The sequence below is a fragment of the Daphnia magna genome, linkage group LG10 (genome assembly GCF_020631705.1).
Source record: "Daphnia magna isolate NIES linkage group LG10, ASM2063170v1.1, whole genome shotgun sequence".
NCBI classification, from domain to species: Eukaryota; Metazoa; Arthropoda; class Branchiopoda; order Diplostraca; family Daphniidae; genus Daphnia; species Daphnia magna.
In genome coordinates this window covers 5,717,017-5,730,164 of record NC_059191.1, presented here as the reverse complement: position 1 = coordinate 5,730,164, position 13,148 = coordinate 5,717,017, and the positions used below count along the sequence as shown (strand labels likewise).

The 13,148-nt window shown below is 41.5% G+C and overlaps 1 pseudogene; it reads right to left on the bottom strand.

Moving 5' to 3' along the window:
* Positions 1 to 204: 204 nt before the first annotated feature.
* Positions 205 to 1,191, bottom strand: LOC116934953 (annotated as a pseudogene).
* Between the last annotated feature and the right edge of the window lie 11,957 nt (positions 1,192 to 13,148).

Below are 13,148 nucleotides of genomic sequence, written 5' to 3'. Positions count from 1 at the left end.
GCTTGATTTCTCAAAAGCCTCTAAACATACACGCCTCCGACTGATTGTCGAGATCAAGAGTACCGAAAAAACAATGGTGGCACACGCACGAAAAACGAAAGTATCGAGACAAAGATGGCTGATTGCTAGTCACGTGGAGTCGATTAATAATGAACCCCTACAAAAATCACTTTGACTTGGATCAATGGCAATACTCAACACCGTTTAGTGTTGTGCCTGTGTTAAGATCTTTATTAAGACAGCACAACTCAATTAGACAACGAAGATTACACACGAGGTAAGATGCGGACACGAAGGGAAAACCTTAACGAGGGGAGTCGCGAGCCCGAATGCCCACCTATCATCCCTCTCTCTAACCCGTCGCTGCCACGACCATCGCGACATCTCCCGTCCATGGTGAATGTCATCGATACACAACAACTCCTCCCGAGCCGACGTACGCTGTCGACGGCTGTCGGCGTACGGGCGGCGGCTTCAATATCTAGATAATGAGGGTGTGGTATGGTGGGCGCGTACACAAATAAGGAACTGATTTGGGGCACATTAGGTACATCATAATCCACGACGGTTGGCGCGTTGAACATGAGGGACATGGAGGACACGGAATGAAACAAATCGATGACTAAACATGAATTGACACTGACATGAATGGCATTAGACATGAAAGACATGGAATGAAACAAATCGATGATTACACATGAATTGACATTGACATGGATTGCTTTAGACATGAAGGACGTGGAATGAAACATCTCAATGATTAAACGTGGAACGTTAGACTGAAAACATAACCCGGGGCTTGCGTTGACGGGCGCTTCTGCGGGGAGCTGGTGGGATGGCTGCTGCCGGCTGCCGCCCATCTTCCGGGCGGTCCATGGTCGCCGCTGCGCTTTGATCGCTCGTCTCCGTTGACTCCGGTTCTGCGCCGCCCTCTTCCTCGGCCGTTGAAGGTACCATGAGACGGAGGAATCGCCTGTTGCGCCAAAGCACGCTGCCACTAGCGAATTCGACACGATATGACCGATATCGGCCAACCGCGACGATCACCCCAATGTGGCTCCATAATTTTGTCTTGTTGTCCTGAACACGTACCGGCGCCCCGACAGGGAGGGGGCAGAGTGGACGGGTTCGGGAGTCAAAACGGAATTTCGTGGCCGCGTTCGCTTCAGCCTGTCGTTCTCGCGCCGCCATAACCTCTTTCCATTGGCTGGCGTAGGATGAGCGGTGAGCTGGCACGATAGAGCGGAGCTGATGGCCAAAGACGATTTGAGCCGGCAACAGTCCCGTCTCGTGCGGAGTATTCCGGAATTCCAGCAATCCGGCGAGGAACTCCTCCGATGATAAATCTCCGGACGGGGCATCGATTTCGATCATCGATCGATCGCGTTAAATTTTTATCATTGTATTTCTGTTTGAATCTTTCCAGCAATTACACAGCAATAAACAACATTATTTAGTGGGGTTACCAGACGTTTTTGAGGGTTTTTTTTCCCACTCACGACAGCAAGACCCATTTAACTTCAAAAACAGCAACATATTGAAATTCAAATCAGATAGCTTGCATCTCTTAGAAGTGAAAATTAAGCCTGCCGTACTGAATAATCTCTCACAAGCTGCTGAAGAAGGTAGACCACTATTATACTTAATGGAACTATTATTCCTAATGGAAATATAAATATAATTTAATAATGTATAAATGAGCAAGAATTAGGAATAGAAAAAAATAACACGTGAAGTTCGTCTACTATCTGAACTCTTAAAAAAGTTTTATGTTGTCTGATTAATGAATGTTTTAAAAACTTTTTGCATACGCCACTAGGTGTCACCTTTGTCGAGATCGATTTCGTTCAACCCCTTTCGATCTCGATCTCGATCCTGATAAATCGGTTTGATCAATCGATTGATCTCGATCCCAAAAATCTCGATCGATCGATCAATCGATCACGATCATTAAATCGATCGCGGCAACTCTGCCCAGGTTACGGCGTAAATTTATGTGAAGTATTTTAGACGCAAATTGCAATAAAAAACTAAAAAGGAGGTTGGGAAATAGGAGATAGGAATGGAAATTAAGGAGACCTCTATCAAACTAAAATCTACCGCTGATTTATCTCATTTTGGCATGTGTGTCTGCCAAGACAATTTGAAATTGCTTTCGCGAATCATAGATGGCGTTCTGTTAGTGATCAAAATTGATCAACGACCTTTCGATCTCGATCTTGATGTGAGTAATTGATCAATCGCTCGCTCACGATCACAAAAAAACGATCGATTGATCAAATCGATCTCGATTAACAATTGATCACGGCATGTTTGGAGGTGATGTAACGTAGTTTATAGTAAGATCAAGACTATACTAGGGGGAGGTTGGGAGGCTGTCAAGTAGCCGACGGGCAATGCGTTGTTGCACTGTCGCATAAAGTCATCACAGTAATTTGAACAAAAAATTCTCTGAGATTCCTTGTATACTTTTCTAGCAATAATCTAAACATCATTGCTATACAAAATGTCATGAAACGAATATTCTTATTGGTTACGATAAGCTCCACCCTACAAGAAAAAAAAATCTATGCTTAAATATTGTCACACGAGTTGTATTTGGACAAGAACAAACGAATACAACAAGTGATGACTTAAATTCTAAACAATGGTTTAACTCGAACAAAAAGGGATAACCATTACCAAAAGTTGGAGAAGCGTCTGAAGACCTCTTGGGAAACCAGGGAACTCCTCTTACGGAGCCCAGCTCCGGGAGCTCACCCAATGGAGACTCATCTAACGCAGATTCGGGGCAGCGTTTCATACCGTCGCGCGAATTACTCCCCTTCCGGACTGCGTATCTGCGTATCTTTCTTAGAGCGGACTTCTCCCGATAATTTCTTCACAACGATCGCAGCGTTGTCCAAAGAGCGGATGACTCATCTCTGCGAAGAGATAACTAATCTCCCTTTTCACCCGCGACAATATTTTAGTTTAATTTTTAACTTGGCTTAAGTTGAAAAGATTTTCACCTACGGTGCTGCCCTCACGGGCAGGCACGGACATTTTGGGCATTTTTGGGACTTGAACTTTGAAAATAATTTTTTTTTTATTAGTATTCTTAGAAATAATTAGCTCACAGCTTACTTTTTGACTATTATCCTCGGTCCTTGAATCTTATTTTACTACTGTGTAATTTGTCATTGGATACCGTATAACTTTAAATGACTGCTACTTGATAATGATTCCTTCCAAACACTATTAAATGTATTTTTCTGACTTGCCAATGAAGCGAATACTACTTAATGTCTAACAAAGATGGTACAATACCTTTTTCTTTGTGCAGGTGGTCCCAAAAATACATCAAATACAAACACTATTGACTTAATAAGAATTTGATCTTGATAAATATCAACATAAAGATAACAGAGTAGCAACGGTAACAACAAACTTCGTGCTCATTTCAGAGCGATAAAAAAATGCTGTCTGAAATGCAGCGTTTCATGATGAGCTGTATACTACCAAAAGATGGTGAAAAAGATATGGTAAATAAGAATTTTAAGAAACGCACCCGAAAATCTGAATTAAATTCTGAAATAATTCACGGGATATCGGAAGGGGATCTAGAAAATTAAGGTGTACAATTGGAGAAATAAAGTTAACCACAATTCCCGCTAATACGTGTGTGTGAAGCACGTATTCAGTACTAAAATGTGAAAAAGTTGAAAAATTTGTCCAATACGTACGCCATGCCCCTAGCGGTTAAGACCGAGCATCGCCTACACAATGAGATAGGGGATATCGGTCTTTACTTCGTAGTCTGTGGTTTTAAGTAGCCCTTGCCCCCTTAGTTAGTTATTATACAGTAGTCAAGTAAGAAAGTAATTCAGATCTACCATGTCGGTGGAAATTGTATCCCCTCCCATAGTTAAAACAAAGAAATAAAGTTGTTCATTTTCCCATCTGTCATTCTCATATTGTCATTCATCCTTTCATCCCTCATTTTCTGTTCCTGCGTTACCTGAACGTTAACGTCAATAACCAAAATAAAACAAGAAAAAAAAGCTGGAATTCGGTTTTTTGGAAATATTGAACTTAGAATATTTTCTAACTTGAGTAAGAAAATTTTCTAAGATATTTTCGAAAGTTCAAGACAAGAAAATAAGCCAATGCTAGAATACAGCCCCTTATTCCATGTATTGAGTGTCACAAAAATTTCTTGATGTTCTCTTGTGTTTCTAAAACTAAGAAGTTTTAAGCAGTATTTGTCATTCCCTCTGCCTCTACGTCAATTTTTTTAGTCAGGATGAACCAAGATCTCAATAAAAGCCATATGGTCGTTGAAGCGTTATGTATTTTTAAAATTTAGTTTGAAAAAAAAGCGGTCAAAAACGGGTCAAAACAACAGAAAAATAGCGTTTTAACGTGTTAAATATTTTAACTGAGTTAATTTCCTTTAACTAGTCAATTTCCGTTAACTGCAGTTAACTGCCGAGAAAAAGTCCCATACGGCCCTCTTGATAAAAAGTGTTGTTTAATCTTAGCATTATTACTGGTGCAAATTTTTGCTTACGTGTAATTTTAATATGTACAGTACCCGCCCTTAGTCCCCGAACGCTAGGGCCATTTAACCCCATAGGGCGAAGCGGTTTTCTGATATTTGATGACTAACACACTAGTCAACAAATCTTGTAGGTAAAAAATAAAAAAAAAAAATTACTACATAGTTTATTGTTTATTTAACACTAGAAAATATTTTTGTTTCTTTATTTTAATTTTTACTACCCCATTTCCCTATCCGCGCTACACACCATTCGCCATAAGACGCTGGATTAAATGGCCCTAGCGTTCGGATACTAAGGGTGGATCCTGTAGTTCGAATTTATTAAGATTTTATAAAAGAACTTTAAACAACCTACTCTATCAAATTTTTCTGAAACAAATGATTATAGGATGATGTTTACATCAGAGTCATAGACCCCTGTTTCCTCCACTGTGGCTATTTTCCCTCTCAGAAATGGGGTACCCTCTTGCGGGAATTACCATACAAAAAAACGGGGGTTTTGGGTCGGGGTGGTCGGGGAGAAAGAGTGATATTCTGCCCGGTGGGAGCGCCTCTTGCGGGTGCGTTGTTTCACTCCACGCAGAAACTCATTTGTCGACAGATGGCAGTCCTACTGGTCGGAAAATCACTCATATGACCATACCCCGACCCAAAACCCTCTTGATAAGGGCTATCCATTTCTTTATAATTTATGAAAAAATATTCATACACTAAAAAGTATCAAAAACAATGAAAATTTTTGATTAAGTCTATAGAATCGAGTATATCTCTAGAGCGCAAAAACTACAAAAAACTTCTTGCCCAAAATTTTTTTGTTTCTGAAAATTATCTTAATTATTTTACAGAAATGGATAGTTTTAAGAGGCTTGTCTCTTCTAGCAGAAAAATTTTGATTCCTGCATGAATTTTATCTGCTACAAAGGAACGAGCCACGAGCAAAATACAGCCACTCACAAACAATAATTTAAAAAAAATAACCTAGATAGATTTGGGGCTAGAAAAAAAAATTAGAAAATGAAGAAATGAATAGCGTACCCACTGTAATAAAGAAAAGGGGGGAAATCTAAATTGTAGTTACTAAAACTTATTTTTAAACGTGAAGGAGCTGGTTCTCCATAAGAGGGTGCAGCCATAGCAGCCAGGACACAAATCAGATTTTTTGCATTTGTGGAGAACGCGCAACCCTTGATGTTTTACTGCTCTATTAAACAAATTATGCTAAATTATTTTTAAAATTTTAAACTTATGCATGATTTATTAAGTTTAAAGTAGTTTTTCTTTATTTGAAACAAGATTCCTTCGGTAATGTCCTTCGGGCAATTTTTTTGAAAAAAATTGTCTATAGACATGTAACGTGGGCGAAAGATAAACAGATTTTGGATCCAAGATTTCTAAATTTCAATCAATTTATAGTGTTTGCTTCGTTCTCCGTCTTGTCTTCTTTCACACTTACGAGTCATGACGTCACTGTTACCAAAATAATCGTTAATAACAAGCCAAGTCTTTCAACTTAGGCTTTTTCGCAGAAGCGTCAATTATCTGACCAATAAACTAGTTTTGAATTCGAGAAGAGTAATTGGCATTCAACTATAAAAAACTAATTTACATATTTTTATATTTTAATACTTTTAATATAATAAATAAATAAATATATTTAAATATATTTAAATTTGCAATATAAAAAAAAATATAAAAATCTACTGTTTAAAACATTTTGTTAAAGAAAAAACTTACTGTTTAGTGACTGTTATACAGCCTTCTGCACTGACTGCAATGCATTGACAGTTGTAAGGTTACGCAAACAAAAGCGAATTCACTGCCTAGGATTCGGCAACCAGCTAGGTAACAATTACGCAAATTAATTTTTTAAAACTGTAATAGAATCAAATGAAAAAACCACTATACCACGTATCAAATTTTGACAGAATTTTGTACAAAATCTGGGGACGATTGGTCATTCAGGGAAGAAACGTATATGGAAATACATAATGGACATTAAACCTTCTGAGATCTTCTACTACTACCCTACCCCCTATACCCCACACCCTAAAATTGTTATAGTCCTTCGGTATATATACATATATACCCTCAGGGATTAAAATCCTATCATAAGTATGCTTACTTTTCTTACTTCGAATATTATGAAATGCAGAATAATAATAAATTTCCTTTGCTCCATTATTTTATAGCCTAAGTTAATTTCCAATGGCTTGGTTCCCATAAGCTAAAAGATAAGCCTGCGGAAACAAACTCACGACTTACATATATTTTATTCATTATTTTGTAATAAATTAGAAAATAAACCATCCCGGCAAATAGATAACTACCCCCTTATTTTTTCATATTTTTCGTAGTAAATGCTGGACTTAAAATAAAAAAACGTTCTAGGACAAAATTTGAACAATGTTAAATTCCCCCCTTTTAGAAAAAAATAAATTTCGACAATCAATAAAGAAACTGAGCGATCGGCACCGATTAGCTCTAATCGGGTAAACCATCCCGCACCGAAAAAGGGCATTTGGGGCTGAATTGAGGTTCCTTTTTTTCAACCGGGGTGGCGCGGGGAAAAAATCGAGGTTAACCCGATTGCCCTGACGCCATTTAAAAATATGGCCGTTCTTATGGTTTCAGGGTAAAAATCGGGTTAGGCGGGTAAAACGAGCTATTATCGGGGTTGTTATCGGATCGATCGAGTAAAACAGTCATTCGATTGTGTTTTTGCATAAATCGATTAATTGAAATAGGGGTAGCGTCCCCGATTAAGTAACTTGATTAAATCCCAATTGAATTCGGTGAGAAGAATTTTTCATCCTGAATGGCCCGAAATGAGAAACCCGATCAGAAAAAAGCACCCCGATTGGCTCGAGGCTGATCCTTTAATGAAACAATTGCAAATCTTCTTGGCTGTTTGAAGGAGGTCTGCAGAATGTAATTTTTGCACATCCATTGTGCTTCCTAAGTTACTAGCCGACGGACATCCCTGGAACTACCCATTGAGTACATGGATATCTAACGGATGTTCGGCCATGATTCGGACATCCGACGGCAGAAATGTGCTATATGGGATAGCTAAATCTGAGAGCTTGTGGTGTTGCTAGGTATGGTTATGGTGTGAAATTGTTTGCAAAAAAAACTGCATTCGTCGTCAGCTTTGAGTTGGGAAGTAATTTTTTTTGCAGCAAACAATTTTACACCATATCCTTGTACGTGAGTACACACCTATCAACACGACAAGCTCTCAATTTTAGCTAAGGATGAAAAACACAGAACGCTTTGTTGCCTTGCACTGTTTTGTTTAATATATTTTATATCCTTGCGCTAGTGCTGCGTCATTCTGTGTTGCCAGATAAAAGGGCAAAACAAAACAAACCCCAAAGAACTCTATTGCCCACGTCTCAACTTGATCTCGGTCGCCGGGGTTAACCCTACCGTCTTTCAGGAAACACAGAAAGGTGGTAGGGTTCACTCCGACGACACTAGGGGGAATTATTTACATCGCGTTAGAAATTGCGTCACAACAAGCCAATCTAATTGAACAGCGTCAATCTCAACATGCTATGGCCATATCCAACAAGCACAAACCGCAAGTACAGCTACATCAGCAACAATCGCAGTACCAACAGCATGGGCCATTCCCCTCAGGTCAACAAAATCAAGATAATAACCAGCGTACCCAACATCAGCAACGCAACCAGCAGGTTGCCATGACGAACTACCCACAACAATGACAAGCTGGACACTAAAACGACAATGGAAAAAAGTTTTGTAGCTCCTGTGTGGACGATTATTATATTAGGCTGTTTGAGTGCCCGGCTCGCAACCACCAATGCCCACAATGCCGAAAACTCCATCACTTAGAATCCATGTGTCGCTTCTTGCCATGGAATTTTCAGAATCAGGGGCAAAGAGTTGCCTTTAAGCAACCAGAAACAAGCGCCACTCAACCGTTTTCAACTCCAAAAGCCCCCAACACCCCAACACCCCACCCCAAGCAAAGGGGCTATTCCCCCAATCTCCACCTAATGACGTTGCAAGTTCATCAGATGACGACGTGCAATGTGTTTCAACTCACATATGAGGAGCAAGACGACATTTCTTTCGCTGTTGACATAAATAGAATAGCGATCCACATTGTGGCAGACACGGGAGCATCAGTCACATTAATCAACCGTCCCACATTCCACAAGCTTGGTAAACCTTTACTGAGCCTAACATCTGCCAAAGTATACACATATGGTTCATCATCATCATTAGCGTTGGAGGCAGAAATGGTAGTAACAATCAAGGCGAATGGACACAGCGTGTCAGGGACAGCGCTCGTCCCAAAAGGAAGTGGAGGCAACATCTTAAGCAGTAGAATCTCTTCGATCCTCGGGCTTGTTCAAATTGCCAACAGTATTGTAACCGGAAGTCAGGAAAAAGTGGATCGCATAGCCCAACAATATCGAAAAAAGCATTCAAAGCTGTTTGAAGGGATTGGATGCGTTAAAGACGTGAAGATTCGTCTGCATATTGTCGCGGGTGAAAAGGGAGATTGGTTATCTCTTCGCAAAGATGAGTCATCCGCTCTTTAGACAACACTGCGATCCTGGGGAAGAAATTATCGGGAGAAGTCCGCTCGAAGAAAGATACGCAGATATGCAGTCCGGAAGGGGAGTAATTCGCGCAACGGTATAAAACGCTGCCCCGAATCTGCGGTAGATGAGTCTCCATCGAGTGAGCTCCCGGAGCTGGGCTGCGTTAGAGGAGTTCCCTGGTTTCCCTAGAGGTCTTCAGACGCTTTACCATTTTTTGGTAATGGTTATCCCCTTTTTGTTCGAGTAAAACCATTGTTTAGATTTAAGTCATCACTTGTTGTATTCATTTGTGCTTGTTTAAATACAACCAGTGTGACAATATCAACCAAGACATCAAACCGGTGGTCAACCAGAATAGACGGGTCCCCTTACATCTGCGTCAGCGATGGAAAAAGAGCTACAAGTGCTTGAATACCTAGATATTATCGAATGGGTTGATGGTCCAACCCCATCGTGGTTACAACAAAACAGCGTAACCCATCGAAAATCCGTATTTGTGTAGACATGAAAGAACCTAACAAAGCCATCAAACGAGAAAGACACATCACACCAACCCTAGAAGATATTCTGGCCGACCTGAATGGAGCGGTAATGTTCTCGGTCCTTGATCTAAATCACGGCTACTACCAGCTGAAGTTGCATAAAAGCAGCAGATTCATAACCACATTCTCAACACAGCTTGGATTGCGTCGGTACAAACGTCTGTTTTTCGGTGTCAATTCGGAAAGCGAAGTATTTCAGGATCAAATACGACAAACTCCCACAGGACTTGAGGGTGTATTCAACGCCAGTAACGCCATCCTGGTCTGGGGCATAGCGTAAGCGGAACACGACGCTAGGCTGGTGGCTGTTCTTACGAGACTGGAGGAACGGAACATGACACTAAATTTAGAAAAATGTCGGTTCAAGAAGAGTACCCTTAGGTACTACGGATTTATCTTTTCAAAAGACGGGGTGCAAGTGGATCCTCAAAGGAGAGAAGCCATCGTCAAGCTACACAACCCGGAAACGGAAGTGGCGGTCCGCAGTTTTCTCGGCGTGGCAAATTATGTCAGCAGGTTCATTCCAAGATACTTCCACGTTTCAGAACAACTGAGAAATCTGACCCAAAAAACGACGGAATTTGCGTGGACCCCAGAATGTCAACAAGCCGTTGATACAAACAAGATGGCGTTGATCAGGCCACCAGCCCTTGCCTACTTCAACCCCACCATCCCTACCAAAATATTGGTAGACGCAAGCCCTGTAGGCCTTGCAGCAATTCTAACACAACGGACAGTGGATGGCATCAACATAATCGCGTTCACGAGCAAAGCTCTATCACCAACAGAACAACGCTATTGCCAACTTGAGCGTGAGGCACTAGCGGTGGTATGGGGATGCCAGCATTTCCATTTCTACATCTTTGGAAAACAAGTGACAGTGTTAACATTGGTACACATTTTTAACAAAGCAGCAGGACATCGAAACATCCGCTTGGAACGACTGGCCATGAAGCTGACAATTTATGATGCAGCTATTGTTGTGTACGCAGCCATTTTTGAGTGCTCCGCCCTTAACGATAGATGGCGTGTCGGTTCGGACCCTGACCGACGAGATTGGCCGGCAAGGCAGTCTGTTTTACGGTCCCTCTTAACGAGGTTGTTTCCTTACCTTTCGGCTCATCAATACAATTACGGTGGCATCTCCCACCGAAACAGAACCTAACAGCTATCAGGTACATACCCGGAGCTATCAATCCTGCGGATTATCTTTCACGTCATCCAGAGAAGCAAGCTGTCACCTGTTTGGCCGCAAGGACAGCAGAACAACATGTAAACTTCATTGCCAAAACCGCAGTCCCTGCAGCTCTAACCCTGACGGAGGGAGAAACACTGGCACAATAAGATGACCTCTTACAACTAGTCATCACTGCCGTCAGAACAGGAAACTGGAAAATGTTAAAGCATTCGCCCTACTGGCAGAACAAAGACCAATTATCCGTCGGAACCACAGGCAACATCCTTCTAAAAGAAACACAAAATTTGCCTACCAGGATCACTCCATGGACGTGCAATCGCACTAGCGCACGAAGGACATCTGGGAATCACCAAGACAAAACCGCTTCTCAGAAGTAAAATGTGGTTTCCAGGGATTTACTTTCGAGTGGAGGAGACTTGAATTTTGACGATTGTTAAAAATTGGCCGGGCAGTTTCGGGCCGTTTCCGGCAATTCCCAACAGACAAAAATATATCAATTTTTAGCTACGGCAGGTTAAGGCCGTTTTGGGCGGCTTTTGACAAATCGTAAAAGTTTCTATTTATAACGGGCGTGCCGAGTCTTGTTCTCTCCGCTTGTTTTATTTTCTAGAAAGTCGAAGAACTAGGTCAACTAGTGGGGTATCAAGTTAAGGAGAGTTTAAGAAATAAGGTCTTAGTCGAATTAAGCAAAAAAAAGGGCAAGAAGGGGCTTCGCTTGGCGTTTCGTTACAATAAGGCGCTGCATCCCGTGTCAAGCAGTAACAAAAGTTAACACAAGAGAGCCGGTAATGATAACCCCCCTGCCAACAGCACCCTGCACTAGCATAAGTATTGACTTCTATGGACTTCCCACAGGAGAAGAAGACATGGTGGTAACCGACGACTACTCTCGATATCCGGAGCTAGCAGAGATTAAGTCAACAGCAGCCCAATTAGTATGTCCCATTCTGGACACCATTTTTGCATACCATGGACTGCCGGAAATCATAAGATCCGACAACGGGCCACCCTTCAAGGGAAAGAATTTTGAAGACTCTTGCCAGAATAGGGGTATCGCACACAGACGAGTGATGCCACTATGGCCTAACGCTAACGGCCAGGTAGAACGCTTCATGAGAACGTTAAAAAAGAGAGTCCAAACAGCGATGGTGGCAGGATCCAACTGGAAGACAGGAATACATCAATTTCTACTCAACTATCGTGCATCGCCCCACAGCACCACAGGAGTGGCACCAGCAAAGCTGCTTTTCAACAGGGACATCAGAACGAAACTTCCAGAACTCCCTCCAACTCAGCCAGATGGCAACCACCATGATACAGCCCGAAGTCATGACGAAAAACGCAAAGCTGACCTTAGAAAATATGCAGACAACAAGAAAAAGGTGAAGCCGCCATTAATGATGGAAGGCGATCAAGTTTTGCTGCATCAGCCAACACAGTTGCCGTACAAAATGAAGCCACTGTACGATCTGGCTCCCTACAAGATAACAGAAAAAAAGGGCTCAATGGTGACGGCCAAACACAACGGCAAGACGATAACCCGAAATGTGTCTTTCTTTCGGCCGTTTATAGGAGGCGACCCGTTTCTAGATCCAGAGCCAGCGACGCAGACCAGACCCGAAAGCCCAAGTGCCCGGGTAGGGCTAACTATCCCAAACACGGAGCCTTTTATTTTAGCTTGACCACAAGAGGGCAACGCTGGTGGCAAGGGGTGGAGGACATCAAAAATACAGATTCTTAGCTAGCAACACTGACGCCCAATCGGCTTATATTTAATCTTCATTTATCACGGACATCCTAACGTTAGGAACAACACAAGACACTACAGTAAACCGATTTACAATTTTTTGTTTAGGTCGGTGCGGTTTGACGGGTATCGGGTAACCTCCATCTCCCTGATATATGTAAAACTTAAATAATTTTTTGCGGAAAAACTATAAGTCCAAATTAAATTAATTTTACAGATATCGATAGCCCTCTTCAAAACCTATCCGAGACCGACATCAAGTTGCCACATCTCCAACTTCTGTGGATCAGCATCCTTTTCACTTTTTTAAATATTTGTTGGATTTTATTGTTTTAAAGGTAAAAACAAACTGAGAGTCCCATTTCCTCTGCGCTGGAAGATGTGTAAAAGTTCTCCTCGTTGGTCGAAGGAAACTCTGCCTCTCAATTTACCGCCTTAAGTCAAGTTTTAAGTAAAGTAAAATACTTCAAAATTTTTTAAGTCCATCCAAGTCGAGTACGACGATATTCTTGGTTCAGAATCATACTTTGAGTTTTACTTA